This window comes from Miscanthus floridulus, chromosome 8, assembly GCF_019320115.1.
Source record: "Miscanthus floridulus cultivar M001 chromosome 8, ASM1932011v1, whole genome shotgun sequence".
Taxonomy (NCBI): Eukaryota; Viridiplantae; Streptophyta; class Magnoliopsida; order Poales; family Poaceae; genus Miscanthus; species Miscanthus floridulus.
The window spans coordinates 109222368-109243288 of NC_089587.1; positions in this window are offsets into that span (position 1 = coordinate 109222368).

Below are 20921 nucleotides of genomic sequence, written 5' to 3' on the forward strand. Positions count from 1 at the left end.
ATATGTCTGAGCATGTGGTCCTAATGGTTTGCCGGTGTCGGTGTCGAATTCTGATATTATGAAATGGCCCTCTAATGGCTTTTTTGGCCCTCAGACTTTCCTACTCTTGCCGATGGTTGATGTAGATCTAGAGACCGGCTACATGAGTAGAAACACAATGATTAACAACAAATATACGTATGCATGCATCTATAAGAGATGATAGATAATCAAATATACCTCGCTAGTATTTTCTTGCGCGACAATTTGTTGATCTTCAACCACCGGCATATTTAGGATATCCTCATAATCAGCAAAGTACTGACTCATGTCATCTACATCCACATTGGTACCTGCGTTGATAATATTCACCATTATGTCATCATTCAAGTTATCATCTAGAGCAGCCATTTGTATCTTCAAGATAACACATAGATAGAATTACTATGGCACATAACATAAGTACATGTGATAACACATATAGAATTACTAAATCCAATTAAATATAATAACACAGAATATTTCATAAGGACAAACAATAATAAGGTATAGGCTTTAGAATCGAATAAAAAACACTTTCGATCCAAAAAACATGGAAATAAGTACTTGTATATACACATATAGAATGATACAATTTTCTCTCTCTCTCTCAACACATAGAATAAGTGCATATGTATATATCTCTAGATATGCATGTGATAACACATAGAATGTCTCTCTAGATACAATTTTCTCTCTCTCTCAACACATGGAAATAATTAAGTACATGTATATATACACATAGAAATAATTAAGTACATATATATGTATACATATAGAATCTCTAGATAGAATTAATTACTAAATCTAATTAAACCTAACATATATACATAGATAGAATTACTAAATCAAAATTAAATCTAACACATATAGAGAGAGATAGAATAATAATTACTAAATATATCAAAAATTATAATAAAAACTATCTAAAAAACTATCTAAATAAAGTACTAATTAAATTTTAATACATTTAAATCTAATTAACATATATAAAAAACTATCTAAAAACTAAGAATAAACTACTAATTAAATTTTAATACATTTTAATCTAACATATATATCAAACACTACCTAAAAAAACTATCTAAAAAACTATCTAAAAAGTATCTAAAAACTATCTAAAACAGGCTATGGATGGCCATGCATGGCGGCTGGGCATGCTGGCCGGCCACGGGGCCGAGCAGAGCCACGCGAGGACGACATACGGCGGAGACTCGATGGCCGCCGGGCGGGGCTCGACGACGACGGTGGCGCGGGCGCAGCAGAGACGACGAGATCGTGGCCGGGCGGGGGTAGACGACGACGGCGACGCGGGCGCGGCAGAGACGACGAGATCGACGTTGTAGATCAAAAAGTAGAAGATGAACCGGTCGATATATATAGGCCGGGACCCTTTAATCCCGGCTGGTAAGCCGAACCGAGACTAAAGGTCCAACCCTTTAGTCCCGGCTCAGCTTACCAGCCGGGACTAAAGGATCTTTAGTCCCGGTTGGTGTTACCAGCCGGGACTAAAGATATTTTTGGGCAGGCAATTTCGCCCACCCTTTAGTCCCGGTTCCTGGCCTAGGCCGGGACTGAAGGCCTAAAATTTTTGCAGCCCGCCAAAGTGTTGTTTTTTCATTAAGGATTGTAGATCTTGATGAGCTGCTCAAATGAGACACTAAATGACCTCAGATGAAAAATCTCTGAATACCAAGTTTGATCATCTCAGCAAGATCTACAATTGTTACATAGCTCATTTTCCCATTTGAGAAAGTTTTATCAAACACTAGTCACAAATTCTTGAATCTCATATAGACTTTCTAAAACTATGTCACACACTTGTGAAATTTGAACTACATTTTGTTCAAACTTTCTCAAATGAAAAATGGCCTATATAAGGATTGTATATCGTGATGAGCTGAACAAACTTGGTATTCAAAACTTTTCAATTGGAGACAATCTAGGGTTTCGAAAACTAGTTTGTAGGCGCCGAAATTTAAAAATCACAAATTTGAACTGTCCAAACTATCTCAAATGGAAAGTTGACCAAAACAACAATTGTAGATATTGATGATTTTAACACACTTGGTATTCAAAACTTTTCAATTTGAAGTCATTTAGAGTTCAGAATACTAGAGTCAAAGTGTTGTTTTTTCATTTGACCAAATTTGACTTGGTCAAACTTGCTCAAATGAGACATTAAATGACCTTAGATGAAAAATCTCTGAATACCAAGTTTGATCATCTCAGCAAAATCTACAATTGTTACATAGCTCATTTTTCCATTTGAGAAAATTTTATCAAACACTAGTCACAAATTCTTGATTCTCATATAGACTTTCTAAAACTATGTCACACACTTATGAAATTTGAACTACATTTTGTTCAAACTTTCTCAAATAAAAAAATGGCCTATATAAGGATTGTATATCTTGATGAGCTGAACAAACTTGGTATTCAAAACTTTTCAATTGGAGACAATCTAGGGTTCCAAAAACTAGTTTGTAGGCATCGAAATTTAAAAATCACAAATTTGAACCGTCCAAACTATCTCAAATGGAAAGTTGACCAAAACAACAATTATATATATTGATGATTTTAACAAACTTGGTATTCAAAACTTTTCAATTTGAAGTCATTTAGAGTTCAGAATACTAGAGTCAAAGTGTTGTTTTTTCATTTGACCAAATTTGACTTGGTCAAACTTGCTCAAATGAGACACTAAATGACCTCAGATGAAAAATCTCTGAATACCAAGTTTGATCATCTCAGCAAGATCTACAATTGTTACATATCTCATTTTCCCATTTGAGAAAGTTTTATCAAACACTAGTCACAAATTCTTAATTCTCATATAGACTTTCTAAAACTATGTCACACACTTTTGAAATTTGAACTACATTTTGTTCAAACTTTCTCAAATGAAAAAATGGCCTATATAAGGATTGTATATCTTGATGAGCTGAACAAACTTGGTATTCAAAACTTTTCAATTGGAGACAATCTAGGATTTGCATCGTTGTATCATGCGGGCACAACAGTGAATTTTTTCTTGACGTATGACCCTTGGTTATGATCTTGTCGTAACCATGGAGTGTCTTCATCATTTAATATGATGCTTGGATCTTTCTTCACTATGAAGGGTGGAATTCAGACATTTCTTTCATAATCTTCTGACATGTCTGACTTGTCTTCAATTCCCACTATATTTATTTTCCCAGAAAGAACTATGTGGCGCTTTGACTCATTGGTCATTGAGTTGATGTCTTCATTTTTTCCTCTCTTTGATTTTGTAGACATGTCTTTCACACAGAACATCTAACTCACATCGGTAGCAAGGACGAATGGTTCATTTTTGTACCCAATATTGTTGAGGTCCACTGTTGTCATTCCATACTCTTTGTCGACTGTTACCCCTCCTCCGGTCAGCTTCACCCATTGGCACCGGAACAACGGGACTTTAAAATTAGGTGCATAGTCTAGTTCTCATATATCTTCTATGCGGCCATAATATGTTTGTATATTCCCATTTGGATATGTGCCATCTATGCGAACACCACTATTTTGATTGGTGCTCCTTTTATCTTGGGCAACTATGTAAAATGTATTCCCATTTATCTCATACCCTTGGTATGTGAGGATATGCCATGATGGTTGCCTAGCCAACAAATACAGTTGCTCATCAATATTGTCATCGCCTTAACATTCTTTTCGCAACCAACCACTGAAACTTTCCATATGCTGACTCCTAATCCAAGCTTCAGTCTTCCCTGGAAACTTAGATCGTAAGAACTCCTTATGTATCTCGATGTACGGATGCACCAATGATGAGTTCTGAAGAACTATGTAGTGTGCTTTATTGAAATAATCGTCTTCCATGCCAATATATGTTTTATTCCCTAAAGTTCCTTTACCACTAAGTCTCCCCTCGTGTCGCGATTCGGGAACGCCAATTGGGGCAAGGTCCGGAATAAAGTCAACACAGAACTCAATGACCTCCTCTGTTCTATAGCCCTGGGCGATGCTTCCTTCAGGCTTAGAATGAACTTTCACATATTTCTTCAAGACTCCCATAAACCTCTTGAAGGGGAACATGTTATGTAAGAACATAGATCCAAGAATACTAATCTCCTTCACCAAATAAACTAGGAGGTGTGTCATGATATTAAAGAAGGATGGAGGGAACACCAACTCAAAGCTGACAAGACATTGAACCACATCATTCTATAGAGTAGCTAGTTCCACTAGATTGATTGCCTTCTGAGAAATTGCATTGAGGAATGCACACAGCTTCACGGTGGCTAGACGTATATGTGGAGGTAGAATTCCTCTTAAAGCAACTGGAAGCAATTGGGTCATAAGCACGTGGTAGTCGTGGGACTTTAAGTTTAGGAATTTCTTCTCTGGCACATTTATTATACCCTTTATATTGGAGGAGAATCCTGATGGGACCTTGATGCTGCTTAGACATTCAAACATGCTGTCCCTCTCTTCTTTGCTAAGCGTGTAGCTAGCAGGACGTAAGTAACGACGTCCATCATCTGTCTTCTCTGGATGAAGGTTGTCTCGTTCTTTCATGCCCTGCAAGTCCTGGCGTGCTTCAAGTGAATCCTTTGGCTTCCCGTACACACCCATGAATCCTAATAGGTTCACACAAAGATTCTTTGTCAGGTGCATCACGTCGATTGCGTTGTGGACCTCTAGGACTTGCCAATAGGGTAGCTCCCAAAAGATGGACTTCTTCTTTCACATGGGTGCGTGTCCCTTAGCATCTTTGGGAACAGATTTGCTGCCTTGTCCCTTTCCAAATACTACTTTCACATCCTTGACCATTGCGAGTACATCTTCTCTGGTTTGGTTATGAGGCTTCTTCCAGTGGTCTGGCTTACCTTTAAAATGCTTTCCTTTCTTTCTTACTTGGTGATTTAAAGTAAGGAATCGACGATGGCCAAGGTACATGACCTTTCGACATCTTTTCAAATATATACTGTTAAGGTCATCAAAACAATGTGTGCATGCATTATATCCTTTGTTTGTCTGACCTGAAAGATTACTTAAAGCAGGCCAATCATTGATTGTTACGAACAACATTGCTCGTAGGTCAAAGTGTTCTTGTTTGTACTCATCCCAGACACGTACACCTGGTTTGTTCCATAAAACTAGAAGTTCTTCAACTAATGGCTTTAGATAGACATCAATGTCGTTGCCAGGTTGCCTCGGACCTTGGATGAGGATCGGCATCATAATGAACTTCCGCTTCATGCATAACCATGGAGGAAGGTTGTAGATACATAGAGTAACTGGCCAAGTGCTATGACTAGTGCTTTGCTCCCCAAAAGGATTTATACCATCTGTACTTAAGGCGAACCTTAAGTTTCTAGCCTCATTTGCAAACTCTGGAAATTCCCTATCTATCGCTCTTCACTGGGACCCATCAGCTGGGTGTCTCAGCATATTGTCTACCTTACGGTCTTCTTTATGCCACCGCAACAACTTTGTATGGTCTTTATTTCTGAACAAACGTTTTAAGCGTGATATTATAGGAGCATACCACATAACCTTGGTAGGGATTTTCTTTCTAGGACGTTGTTCACCCTCGACGTCACCAGAATCATCGCGCCTGATCTTATACCGCGCTGCTTTACATACCGGGCATTCATCCAAATTCTCATATTCATTGCCATGGTAGAGGATGCAGTCATTAGGACATGCATGTATCTTCTGGATTTTTAATCCCAAAAGGCAGACAACTTTTTTTGCTTCGTACGTAGTGGTGGGCAATTCATTTGGCTTCAGAAGCATCTTCTTTATGAGGTTCAATAAATTCCTAAATGCCTTGTCGGATACACCATTTTTTGCCTTCCACTGTAGCAATTCCAGTGTTGTACCCAGCTTTTTTTGCCCCTCTTCAGCCGTCGGGTATAGCAACTTTCTATGATCCTTAAGCATGCACTCGAACTTAACTTTCTCTTTTTCACTTTCGCATTCTTGTTGTGCATCACGAATGGCATCGCCAAGAGCATCACCAAGATCATCTTCTGCTGCTACCTTTTCTTCATCTCTCCCCATTGTAGTATCATCAAAGGCACCATACTGAGCAATAATGTCATCAATGTCTAAATCTTCTCCTTCACCTTCTTCCATCATGACCCCGCTTTCTCCATGTTTAGTCTAACATATATAGTTTGACATGAAACCTGACTTAAGCAAATGTGAATGAAGACTCATTGAGCTTGAATATTCCTTTAAATTCTTACATATGGCACATGGACAACACTTGAAACCATCCCGCTTATTTGCCTCGGCCACACCTAAGAAATAGTGCACGCCCTCAATAAAGTCTTGGGAGCGGCGATCGACATTGTACATCCAATGGCGTGACATAATCTGCATTACACGACAAATTATAAAAACCTTGAACATAATTAAGTATTTTATTATACAACATAGATAACACACACGGTTGATTAATTAACTAAGCCTGGCTACAACGTAAGCAATCCCAACTATCACTAAACAAACTAAAACTACAATGTACTTCAGTAACATAATTATTTTGTGATCGTACGTAACTAAAATAGACAAATCATTTTTCTATTGAATATCAATAAGCTTCTCCTGCTAGCTCACTACCTCATCATCAGCAGCCACTACCTCAAGCGCACCCAAATTCTGCACGTATGTAGCATAATCTTCCTCCCAGTACCAACCATCGCATCCATTGCCCTCCCACTGAAATTAAAGCCAAAAAATATTTAGTCAAAAATATTCAAGAAAAGCAGGTCAATTAGCCATAATAATAAAATGCGTAAGAAACTCACATCGCGATCCGAGCACTTGTAGAAAACACGACCCTTGTTGGGTCCCTGTCTCTTGACTCGGTACTCCATCACAATCTTCTGCTTACACTTGCCGTAGATAATGAGAGGGAGTTCTGGCCTTAGTCGTTTCGCAACCGAACGAGAGGCCGAGGATCCGGTACCAGTTGTCATCTACTTTCTATACTTATTTTTGCAAACTAGTGTAAATTTCACATTTTCTAAAATGATATATTTAAACAAAACTAGTACGGATTTCACATGTTTCAATAAATAACCGTCCGTACTAGTTGACCTTGCTTACGTGATCATCTCGGCGATCATTTCTCCATCGGACGGCACCGTACTTGGCCAAGGAAGAGCTCCGATTCTATGAGGAAGGCAACACGGTCTTCCACGACCGTTGCCGCTCTCCATCGTAGAATCAAAGCTCCTCCTTGACGTCCATTACCGCTCGGCAGAGAACATGCTCGCCGAGCTGAACACGGTCCGCAAGTTCAACTAGTACGGATTTTCTACAATTTTCTAACTATTTTCTAAGTTTTTCATTTCATGGAAAAATTAATTCTAAAAAATAAAAGGCATGATTTCTAAGTATTTCATTTCATGGAAAAAAAATAATTCTAAGTGACCTGCTCGATATCGGCGAGCTCGCGGGCGTTTAGGTTGCCGAGGACAGTAACATTTGTAGATGACATTTGTAGGTCTAAAGTTATCAAATATCCATCAAATTATAGCTCAAAAACATGTTTCAATAAATAACCATCCGTACTAGTTGACCTTACTTACATGATCATCTCGGCCAGCATTTCTCCACCGGACAGCACCGTACTTGGCCAAGAAAGAGCTCTGATTCTACGAGAAAAGGGAACACGGTCTTCCACGACCGTTGCCGCTCTCCCTCGTAGAATCAAAGCTCCTCCTTGACATCCGTTACCGCTCGGCAGAGAACATGTTGGCCGAGCTGAACACGGTCCGTAAGTTCAACTAGTACGGATTTTCTACAATTTTCTAACTATTTTCTAAGTTTTTCATTTCATGGAAAAATTAATTCTAAGATCACGTAAGCCGCCGGGGACGAGGATGGCGCGTGCTCCAGCGAGGACGAGCGAGGCGTGATTTTGATGAACTAATTTAACTTTTGTTTATCCAAACATATATGCAAATCATCATGTGATTTTGAGCTAAAAATGACATATAAAATCATAATAAAGTCCAACATATAAAGTTACACATGCATCTACATCGCAAAATGAGACAAGCTAATGATAAAACATAAGAGGATTAAGTTTGTTACCTCCAAAATCGAAGAGCAACACCAATGGAGGGGGAGAGAGCAAGAACAACAGCAAGCTGAAGAACAGAGGCAGTGAGTTTGAATGGAATGGCTCGGGCTCGAGGAGAAAGAAATGAGTTGGATTATAGACCAGGATAATTAGTCCCGGTTAGGGGGCCAAATCGGGACTAAAGATTAATCTTTATTCCCGGGGCATCACCCAAACCGGGACTAAAAGATTTAGTCCCGGCTGGTATTACCAATCGGGACTAAAGGCTTTAGTCCCGGTTAGTAATACCAGCCGGGACTAAAGATATCTGCCCTGCGAACGACCGTTGGGCAGGGACCTTTAGTCCCGGTTGGTATTACCAACCGGGACTAAAGGGTCCTTTAGTCCCGAGGCCAAAAAAAAAATGTCGAGGCTAATGCCAAATTAGGACATCGTTCTAAAGTCTATTATCTAGTAGTGCGATAAATATACAAATATATTTCATATATAACTATATTAGTTTAATTAATATATATCTAAATTATAATTATTAGAAAGAATTCAATTTCAAGGATCGAAATGGGCCCTGAGAGAAAACTCTCAAGCAATCCTTGATGTTGCTGAACAATATATTGTGGGCAACAAGGTCACGGAAGCTCAAAAAGAAAAACCTCGCAAAAGGAAAAGAAAACTTAAGTAGGCGCTGTTGGGAATGTATCCCGAGTCTGGACCTTTTTTTTTTGCAAGTATCGGATTTTGTTTGTCTTGATCATTTACGTGAATCAGCAACTTATACAATGAACAAAAGGAAAAATATATATAATATTAATTATAGTGACCTTGTGTATCCATTTCTCGCACAATTAGCATACCCCTCTGTGCCATCTGTTTAATAATAATAATAATAATAATAATAATAATAATAATAATAATAATAATAATAATAATAATAATAATAATAATAATAGTAGTAGTAGTAGTAGTAATAGTAGTAGCAATAGTAGTAGCAATAGTAGTAGCAGCAGTAGTAGCAGCAGTAGTAGCAGCAGTAGTAATAGTAGTAATAATAATAATAATAATAATAATAATAATAATAATAATAATAATAATAATAATAATAATAATAATAATAATAATGATGATGATGATGATGATGATGATGATGATGATGATGATAATGATGATAATAATAATGATAATAATAATAATAATAATAATAATAATAATAATAATAATAATAATAATAATAATAATAATAATAATAATAATAATAATAATAATAATAATAATAATAATAATAATAATAATAATAATAATAATAATAATAATAATAATAATAATAATAATACTCCTGTTTTTCTGACACACTTGTGAAAATAAAATGCCGCACCAAAAATTGGGATTTTGGCCACTACATGTACATGGGCGAATACTGACCACACTAAATATGAATCGTTATATACATCTAATATATATAGATGATGCTGGATCAGTATACTGTTCTAACCACAGCTTGTGGTTGCATATGCCAATTCAAGCACTAGTAAACGATGGTGACAAAAAAAAGTTGGCATCACTAAGGGCTGAATTAAGCACGTATATCTGAAAAGAAATACTCCCTTCACCCCCTTGTTTTACCTTTTCTAGATACAGTTTTTTTTGTGCACCTAGCTAGATATATATCGATCATGTCTAGATACACAGTAAAAGATATATATCTAATTAAATAAGTCAGAACAACTTACAATTTAGAACTGAGGGAGTATTAATCATTCTTGTCATTAAAGAAAAAATATCTAAAATTATATCACGACGGTTCCTTTAGGGGACCTGTCCATATGATGTGCCACTATCACACACACGTCTTCTCGGACGGTTGCTAGTAGACACTACCGGATACAGGAGCTTTGCTGAGTGCCAGGGGCATTCGACGAAGCCCCAAAAACACTCGGCAAAGGGTTTGCCGAGTGTTACACTTGGCAAAGCCTTTATCGGCAAACGCTAGTTTGCCGAGTGCTTTTTATCGGGCACTCGGCAAAGACATTACCGAGTGTTCAAAAAACACTCGGCAAACATTTTTGGCAAAAAATAAAAAAAAACAATTGCCACCACCGGCCGCCGCCCACCACGGCTGCCACCGGCCGCCGTCTCCTCGAGCGCCCAAATCTGCCACCACGTCGCTGCCAGCACACCCACGCACCACCACCACCACCACGCCAGCACCACGAAGCCCGCCGCCACGCCGCACGCCGCGCGCCACCACTAGAGCCCAGATCCATGCCGCCACACCGCCGGGAAAGGAGGGGGCGCTGGATCCAGGGAGAGGGCACCGGATCCGATGAGGGGGGCCGCCGGGGAAGGAGGAGGAGGGCGCCGCTGGGGAAGGAGGGACCGCCGGGAAAAGGAGGGGGCCGCCGGGAAAGAAGGGCCCGCCGAGAAAAGGAGGGGGCCGCCAGGGAACGAGAGTCAGCTCCACTATGCCATGCCATCCCCCGCCCACAAAGCCAAGCCACCGTGTCGCGCCCACAACACTGGGCCACCCCTCCACCACTGCCTGGGGTGCGCCGTCGCTGGGCCCCTCCCTAGATCTCACCGTTTGGGGAGGGAGGGAGGGGGCGGCACCGACCACTGGATCTCGCTGGTGGGGAGGCCATGCCGGGGAAGAAGGTAGGGGAGGGGGGAACCAGGGAAGAAGGGAGGGGCGGGGAAGAAGAGAGGGCCCAGATCCATGGTGTGGAAGAAGGGAGGAGGGGAGGGGAGGGGCCAGATCCGGCGGGGAAGAAGAAGGGGAGGGAGGGTGAAAGGTCCTAATGGCTAGAGGGGAGGTGAATAACCTAATAAAAATTTCTACAACAACACTCAACAAACCGGTTAGACAATTATGAGGCAAAGCAAGTGTTGCGCTAGCCTACTAAAAATGCAGGCCACCTACCACAATTCTAGTTTATATAGTTTTTATCCACACAATAGCTATGCCACTACAATAAGTTAGTGTGCTCTCAAAAGCTAACTAAAGAACCACACTAACCAAACTAATAAGCTCTCACAACTAGCTACACTAAATAGCTTGACAACTAGTTTGCGGTCATTTAAAGAGAGTGAGTGTCGGGTACCATAAGAAGGGGTCCCCTAAGCAACAACCGAAAAAATCGCTTAGACCCCATCAAAATCAATGCCAAGAGACAAACTATTGGCTAACCCCTGGCCTTGACCGAGGCCACCGACTCTCCGCCTCGCTCAAGGCCTCGCACGGAAGGCCTCGGATGGCCTACCAAATCTCTGCCTCGCTCAAGGCCTCGGACGGCCAACCGATCCTCTGCCTCGCTCAAGGCCTCGCACGTAAGGCCTCGGACAGGGAACCGATTCTCTGTCTCACTCGAGGCCAGCTCGTAAGGCCTCGATGGAGAACCAATTCTCTGACTCGCCCGAGGCCCTGCCCAGAAGGCCTCGGATGAGTTACCGATTCTCCGCCTCGCTCAAGGCCGGCTCGGCAAACAACCCCGTCGCCTCCGCCTCGACCAACTTCTCGGACAAGATGTCACGTCCGACCAGCGCGTTCAACCACTCCCGTGATATCAGCCGAACGACGGCTCGACACAGCGGAGTGGTCGACGAGACGCCAGTCACATCGAAGACATGCCGTCCGAGATGGGATAGAGCAGGGGTTACTGGCCGCTGTGCTTAGCACTGTGCCCACGACTGACACCCATACCGCACTATGCTACCTAACCCCTGCTCCAGGAACAACGCGGCGTGGGGACTCAAGTCCGGATCACTATAGCCTCAGAATCAGTGTACAGGACCAACTGCTCCCTCCACGCCTCGGCAATCTATTTCAGGGTCTCGGCAAACTCAGGATTCGCACCCGCCGAGCCCACATCGATGGCACGGCCTCGGCACCAACTGAGCCTCGGCTCTTCATGCGGTCAACACACAGCAACCGACACATCGCCCGCCAGGCCCTACGTCAAGCTATCACTAGAGCTCCCACGTCGCACAGGATCGGATGTGACCGGCGCGTTGCTCCAGCACTTCAAGGGCAGGACCGCTCCATCGACCTTGCCACCACAGTCACAAGCTATAGGGCTCGGACATGCCGCCTCTGTTCACATGACGCCATGTAGCTAACACATGCATCACCCCTGTCCCCCCTTCAACTATAAAAGGGAGGGACCGGGGCCGCTTCTAAGGGGGGAGGGAGACGAGCGTATGAGATAGACGAACACGCATAGGAAGAGGAACAGATGAACTCACTCACTCACCCACATGCAAGCAACACTTTGTAACACACACGCTTCCCCACGGCCTGGGATCAACATCTCAAGCAATCCACGCCGCTCCACGTAGAGACCTAGGACTAGCTCCCTCTCTCGCCCTACTTGTAACCCCCTACTACGAGCATTTTGGTGCAAGGAATACAAGATCGATCTCTTAGACTAGACGTAGGGCACCCATTGCCTGAACCAGTATAAACCTTGTATCTCTTTGCATCACCATCCAGGATTAGGGGCATGCGGTACATTTTTACTAGTTGGTTGAGGGCCCACCGGTCTAAAACACCGATAGTTGCCCGCTAGGTAGGGGCTCTGTGTGTTAGCTTCATCACCCTAACGAGTTTCGGATGGCGGACCCCGTATGACCACTGCGTCTCGGCACGGTGATCTGGTTCGGGAGCCTAGAGTTCATGTCTCTAGGATGTGAGTACGATATGGTACTCCTCACACCCCGAGCCCCACCGACCGACGATGACATCACGCATCAGCAGCCTAGGCGCAGACGGCACCCGGGCGGCCGCTCTCGTCACGCTCGCCAGGCACGACGCGAGCGGGGCCACCCCGACACTGCACGAGCTCATGGCAACGCACCGCGTTCCACCGGTATCCCATGCCTAGCTGTTGGCACAAGGTCCTTGGTTGGGGACCTATCTAGCCTGAGCCTAGACAAGGGAAAGACGCCGGTGGCGCATGGCGATGCCCTGTCATCAAGCTCTGCCCCGCCACCTCCTAAGGAACCGACTTCGGTGGAGCAAAGCCTAAGGATGGCACCATCCCCGTACCCCTTCAGGTTGAGAAATGTCACCGCCACCTATGCTTCCACCTGCTTCCGCTCATGCGGAGCCCTCAGGACGCCACCAATGCTTTGCCCTCGACTTTAACACCACGACTTCGACCCACACCCACGCTAACTCCTTGGAGGAGGACGAGCCATGGGCCAGAGCAGACTTCTCTGGACTTTGTGACCTTGAAGCCATGCACCGCTTCCTAGCCGCAAGCGACTACTACTTCGGCTACTCCAACTCTAACGACAAAGGCACTTACGATCCCACTCGTGAGTGCTTCCACGTTGGACTCGGGATGCCAAGCACAGGCGATGAGGACAAGGGGGCAGGCAATCGTTCCCTGCTTTGCTAGGGGGCAGGTGATGCCACACCTCCACTAGTTGTCCCACCGGCAGCGCGAAACGAGAACCTTGCCCCCAGACAACTTTGACGCCTAGACCTAGAACAGCTCCGAGAGCTTCAGGCCAAGGATGAACAAGACCGACTCCTCCTACAACAGCTTCAAGACACTCTCGAGCAGGAGCAGCAAGGTCACGGTGATGGCAGAGGAGCCTAGCGGAGGGCCCTCGATGTCCATAACCGCATTAACGACGACGAAGGGGGTGAGCAACCCCCAATCTTCAATCACGCTAGCTAGAACGTCGTGGCTGTGGCGATGCTAGTCCAAACGATGCCCGAGCCCTCTACCACGGAGGGGTGACGGGTCCACAGCGAGCTTCGGGATCTCCTCGAGACCGCCGCAGTGTAGTAGGCTGAGAGTTCTGCCTCCTGATGGCGCGGAGGCGCCTCAGACCTTCCCACAGCACCACCTCGGCAGGATAGGGAGGCCTTGGCTCATCCTGAGTCCGCTTGGGCACCGATAATCAATAGGTTCGCCTTGCTGCATGACCACCTTAGCAACCGACGTGAGGCATAGGGTGACCACGAGGTGGTCAGTAGGCGATGGCGCCATGACAATGAGGGGCCCGCTCGGGGCTACCATCCGCATCGAGGTGGCCACTACGATAGTGGGGAAGACCACAGTCCTTCCCCTGAGCTGCCTGGTCCTCGAGTCTTTAGCAGAGCCATCCGCGCTGCTCATTTTCCAGCCTGGTTTCGGCAACCGACCAACCTCACGAAGTACAGCGGCAAATCCAATCCTAGACTTTGGCTGGCCGATTACCACCTAGCTTGTCAGCTAGGTGGCGCGGATGATGACCTGCTCATCATCCGCAACCTCCTGTTGTTCCTGTCAGACTCAGCGTGAGCCTGGCTTGAACATCTCCCTCCCTCATAGATCCACGACTAGCATGACTTGGTAAGGGTCTTCGTTGGAAACTTTTAGGGCACATACGTGCACCCTAGGAACTCCTGGGACCTCAAAAGTTGTCGCTAGGGCCCAGACAAGTCTCTCCGAGACTTCATCCGGTGCTTCTCCAAGAAATGCACTGAGTTGCCAAGCATTGGCGACTCAAAAATCATCCAGGCTTTCCTCTCCGGCACCACATGCCGAGACCTGGTCTGAGAATTGGGCCAAAACGTGCCAACCTCGATGGCCGCACTCCTCGACATCACCACCAACTTTGACTTGGGCGAAGAGGCTAGTGGGGCCATCTTCCCCGACAACGATGCCAAGGGGAAGCGGAGGGATGAGGCCCCTAGGGCCTCGGCTCCCCACCTCCCCAAGAAAAAGAAGAAGGGTCACTAGGGGAAGCAGGAAGTCCTCGAGGCCAGCCTAGTCACGGCTGTAGAGCGCAAAAATCCCCAAGGCCCCAGAGGCCCCAGGCTCTTCGATGATATGATTAAGAAACCATGCCCTTACCACCAGGGCCCAGTGAAGCATGCCCTCGAAGAATGCACCATGCTCCGTCATTACTACGCCATGCTCAGGCTCCCCAACGATGATGCTAAGAGAAGGGGCGCCGGTGACAAGGATGACGACAAGGACAATGGATTCCCCGAGGTGCACAATGCCTTCATGATCTTCGGCGGGCCTTCAGCGTGCCTCACGGCACGCCAGTGGAAGAGGGAGCACCAGGAGGTCTTCTCGGTGAAGGTGGCTGCTCCCCGGTACCTCAACTAGTCTCAGGAGGCATTCACCTTTGACCAGGACGGCCATCCCGATTATGTCCCAAACCCCAGGCAGTACCCACTCGTCGTTGACCCCATCATTAGCAACACCTGGCTCACCAAGGTATTGATGGACGGAGGCAGCGGCCTCAACATCCTCTATGCCAACACCCTAGAGCTCCTGGAGCTCAACCAGTCGTAGCTCTAGGGTGACGCCACGCCTTTCCATGGCATTGTGCTAGGGAAACACATATGGCCCCTTGGGCGCATCGACCTACTCATCTACTTCGGTACTCCCTCCAACTACCATAAGGAGGTCCTCACCTTCAAGGTGGTTGGGTTTAAGAGAACGTACCATGCCATCCTGGGGCGGCCGTGCTATGCCAAGTTCATGGCGGTCCCCAACTACACGTACCTCAAGCTTAAGATGCTGGGCCCCAACGACGTCATCACTATCGAGTCCACGTATGAGCATGCATACGACTGCAACATCGAGTGCATTGAGTACGCCAAGGCTATCATAGAGGCCGAGACCCTCATCGTCAACCTTGACTGACTCGGTAGTGAGGCGCCCGACTCCAAGCATTGCGCCGAGACTTTCAAACCCACAGAGGCCGTCAAGCTCATCCTGGTCGACCCCACCTGCCCCGATGATCGGGCGCTAAGGATCAGTGCCACCCTCGACATCAAATAGGAAGCCATGCTCATCGACTTTCTCCACGTGAATGCTGATATGTTCACATGGAGTCCCTCGGACATGCCAGGCATACCGAGGGAGGTCGCCGAGCATGCCTTAGACATCCGGGCCGGCTCTAGGCCGGTGAAGCAGCGCCTATGCCGATTCGACAAGGAAAAGCACAGGGCCATCGGCGAGGAGGTGCAGAAGCTTTTGGCGGCTAGATTCATCAAAGAAGTATCCCATCCGGAGTGGTTAGCTAATCCTGTATTAGTTAAGAAGAAAAATGGGAAGTGGAGAATGTGTGTAGACTACACCGGTCTAAACAAAGCATGTCCAAAAGTCCCTTTCCCATTATCTCGAATTGACCAAATCATTGACTCTACTATGGGATGTGAAACCCTATCCTTCCTTGATGCGTATTCCGGTTACCATTAGATCATGATGAAAGAGTTTGACCAGCTCACGACTTCTTTCATCACACCATTTGGCATGTACTGCTATGTGACTATGTCGTTCGGCCTTAGAAACATAGGGGCCTCATACCAGCGGTGCATGACCCATGTCTTTGGCGAGCACATCGGGCGGACCGTCGAGGCCTACGTGGATGACATCATGGTCAAGTCCATGCAAGCCAATGATCTCGTCAGCGACTTGGAAATAGCCTTCAGATGCCTTAGGGAAAAGGGCATCAAGCTCAACCCCGAGAAGTGTGTCTTTGGGGTCCCCCAAGGCATGCTCTTAGGATTCATAGTCTCGGAACGAGGCATCAAAGCCAACCCGAAGAAGGTCTTGGCCATGACCAACATGGGACCGATCCGAGACCTCAAGGGAGTATAGAGGGTCATGGGATGCCTTGCGGCCCTAAGATGCTTCATCTCGTGCCTTGGCGAAAAAGGCTTGCCCCTATACCGCCTCTTGAGGAAATTGAAACGTTTTTCTTGGACCCCCGAGGCCGAAGAAGCCCTCGCCAAACTCAAGGCATTGCTCACCAATCCTCCTGTCCTGGTATCGCTGGCCAAGGGCGATGCCCTCTTACTCTACATCACCGTAATGACCCAAGTGGTCAGCGTGGCCATAGTGGTCGAGAGGTAGGAAGAGGGGAATGCTCTACCCATCCAATGACCTATTTACTTCATCAGTGAAGTGCTCTCCGAGACCAAAACACGCTACCCCCATATCCAGAAACTGATCTACGCCATGGTCTTGGCTCGACACAAGCTGCGTCACTACTTCGAGTCCCACCAGGTGACCATGGTATCGTCTTTCCCCCTAGGAGAGATAATCCATAACCGGGAGGCCTCGGGCAGGATAGCCAAGTGGGCCATGGAACTCATGGGGGAGGCTCTGTCCTTTGTGCCTCGGAAAGCAATTAAGTCTCAAGTCTTGGCCGATTTCGTGGCAGAGTGGACCGACACCCAACTGCCACCTGCCCAAGTCCAGGCGGAATGCTGGACCATGTACTTCGATGGGTCCCTAATGAAGACCGCGGCGGGCGTGGGTCTGCTCTTCATCTCACCCCTTGGAGTACACATGTGCTACATGATTCGGCTCCACTTCGCCGCCTCCAACAACGTAGCTGAGTATGAAGCCCTCGTCAATGGCTTGCAGATCGCCATCGAACTTGGAGTACGGTGTCTCGACGTGCGGGGCGATTCGTAGCTCGTTGTCGATCAAGTGATGAAGGAGTCGAACTGCCATGACCCCAAAATGGAGGCATACTGCAAGTTGGTACGTCGCTTTGAAGACAAGTTCGACAGTCTCGAACTCAACCACATCACGTGAAAATTCAACGAGGCCGTGGATGAACTGGCAAAGATGGCGTCGGTGCGGGCCCTGGTCCCCCAAACATCTTCGCCAAAGACTGTCATGGAACCAACCAATTTATAAGAGCACAAGTACAAAAACAATCGCCGAAATGATCAAATTCTCGAACTTGAGCCCATATAAACCCAGTAGTCAACCGAAATCTCGAAGGATTTCAAACCAACTTGCATACAACCAAGATCACAGTAATTCAACATAACATATCGTACGTTACAACATTTTGTAGACATTCGCAAATAGATTACATCATCACAGAGTCATCGTTATTACAAAACAAGTCTTGTAAACATGCGGAAGCAAATAGTTTAACTCACACACCGAGTTCAAATACACATACTGGTTTGCTGATCATGGCCCGCAAAAGCATTCAGATAAGAGAACGGAGATCATGCCCATGATCTAGTCTTCATCACCTGCTGGGTGGAGACAATACTTACAAAATCCCTGATATAGAAGGTCATCTGCAACAAGAGGGAATAAACCCTGAGTACGGGAATGTACTCAGCTAGACTTACCCGTTGAAAACCAAGCAAATGACACTAAGGATTATGCATAGCTTAATGTAGTGGAGCTGGCTGACACTTTCTTTTTGCAGAAAAGCTTAAGTAGTATGATCAACTCTTATCCTAACTAGCAGTGACTTTTTAGCCGTTATCCTGTCATCTATATTGGCACCTGTACTAAGCAATCATTTTATTAGGGTGCAAACATTAATAACCATATCAGGTATTTATTGTGGCAACCTTATCATCATCATCCGTTTAACCATATCGTTAAATTAATTGAATCTACGTTGCCGCTGCTCAGTCAAGTTCTCACTATCCGGGAGAGACGGCGATTCGAATCGATTCCTATCCAGCTGGAGGGGTATTCCTAAACACAAACTCTGCTTCCCCGTTAGGGTCGCAAACAAGTCACCGTTGGTACAATTCAGAAGTTGCGAGTCCAAACAGTGCCGCAAAATCAGAGAACCACTCTGCCATGAGTGCTCGGTGACTTAACCCGCCCTTGGGCTTACGCCAATGGTTCCCTACACATCCTTACTTCCATCTAGATTGTGGACCCCTACTCGCATCCCCGGCCTGAACTGAGCTACTAGGCTTTGCGGTCGGAACGACTTATCCGGCCAGCTAAGTGTTAGGCTACGTTCAACATGACATGAGGACGTACAGCGTATCGGTCCTTAAACGACTTAGACGGAGTCACTATGTTCAAACCTACACAAGACCTCGTCTGGTCTTAATTCATTATTCATATGGTTCTTTTCCATGATAGCAAATATAGTCAACCGTGATCCACCTCATCCTAAAGCTCGCAGGTGACCAGAAATCACCTGACTTCTACCGCACTAAGCATGGCTAAGCATTTAACCCGTCCTGAACTTAAATAGGATTTCAGTGCGATATCTGGACAAGGAAGGATATATAATGCAGCAATTGGTTCCAACCAATTCCTATACTTAATGCATCATCAACGAATAAAAGATACTCAATGTATTTGTAAAAACATGGGAGGCTTAATATGCTCCGGGGCTTGCCTTTCAGGAATGAGGAAGGCTGGTGGTTAGGGCACTCGGGCAATTCCTCCACGGCGACTGCTTCGTCGGCTTCCTGCACCTCGGGCTCCTCCTCCTGGTTGGCTCCCTCGAACTCTAGCAACGTCACTCCCTCCGACACACCTATTGCATGAATGCGCAAGATAAATATCATGGATGCACATGAACGAATGTCAGGGATGCTCGGGGAATGCGCATATTCGCTGTAGTTTGCATATTCCAATTTAAGCCCTATTCAAATCACTTTACTTACCGAGTTCATACAACCTAATGTATAATTGCTCATCTTCAGTTAATGATCTAGCACCTACACCTAAGCATATTCGCAAGTTAGGCTAACCCCTAAACAATCAACGAGAACATAGCACAAGCATGCACTCAAGCATTTGTATTTCAACAAAATGGAGACTATATAGTGGTACAGTAAACTAGCCATAACTGGAGATTTATAATTCCAAATGACATGCAACAAGACAATCTGGAAAGCTTATGAAATTATCTACAATTCATTTTCAGACCTCCAAGCCTGATTCAAACCTTTATCAGGTCGAATTCATCGATCAACAGAACTCTATCCTCACAAGGCAGAGAGTAAGCAAAAACTGGAACCTAATTTTAAACAGCTGTAGTTTCTAAACTATTGGGCCAAATGCCCTCAAATTTTGACAGGAGCTAGATACATAAATTATCTACAACTGTTGTATTCATCTTATTCACAGAAAATCAAAATATCATGGGGAACTTTCTAAAGTCCCCAGATCTGTCCAGAGGGACATAAGGCAAACGAATAATTAATAACTTACGATGTAAACATATAATTGGACAAAACTAAATCTACTCACATGTCACACATATCACAAGGACATCAGAAAGTAGGGTGTTCATCACCAAAACATTTCCTCTAATACCTTTCTTAATTTATTTAATTAATTAGAGGAAATAGTAAACATATATGAAAACCACCCCATTAAATCTACAAAAATTACAGTAGACACTACATGCCCCAAGTAGACTACCATAAAAATTTCACAGCATTTGAGTAAGTGTAACAACCTACACCAAAATGATAAGGCAGAATGGCTCAAAATGGCATAATTAGGAAACCTTAGTGAAAAGTGTCAACCAACAGATTTCATATTTTTCCTAGCATCCTTAAGGTACTAAGATACTACCTACCAAGTTTCATGGCCATAGGATTCATAGATAATTTACAAAAATTCACACAAGTATCCACTAATGATAAAAGGAAAATCTATAACTCAAAAACTACATATGCAATGTCTCTCAAATTTTAACCAGAGCTTCTACTAAGCAATACTAACTTACCCACAAAATTTCACAATTTTTGGATCACAGAAACTCAAGTTATGATTTAAACAAGTTTGCATGCATTCAAAAAACACTTTTCAAGTTCCTATTTAATTCATCCAAAATTTCTACATAAAATGCTCAAGACATATTTTTCTTAAATACTAGACCTCATTGTGAGTCTAACAAAATTTGAATCACAGTATTTAGATCTACACATTTAAAGATACAAAAATCTCAAATCAGCATTCAAACTGGAATTTTTGAACTAGCTTATGACTCAAACAGCCACTGCCGTGTGGGACCCGGGTGTCAGCCGACCCCACCGGTCAGTGACAGCGAAATAGGGGAGGCACGACGACGG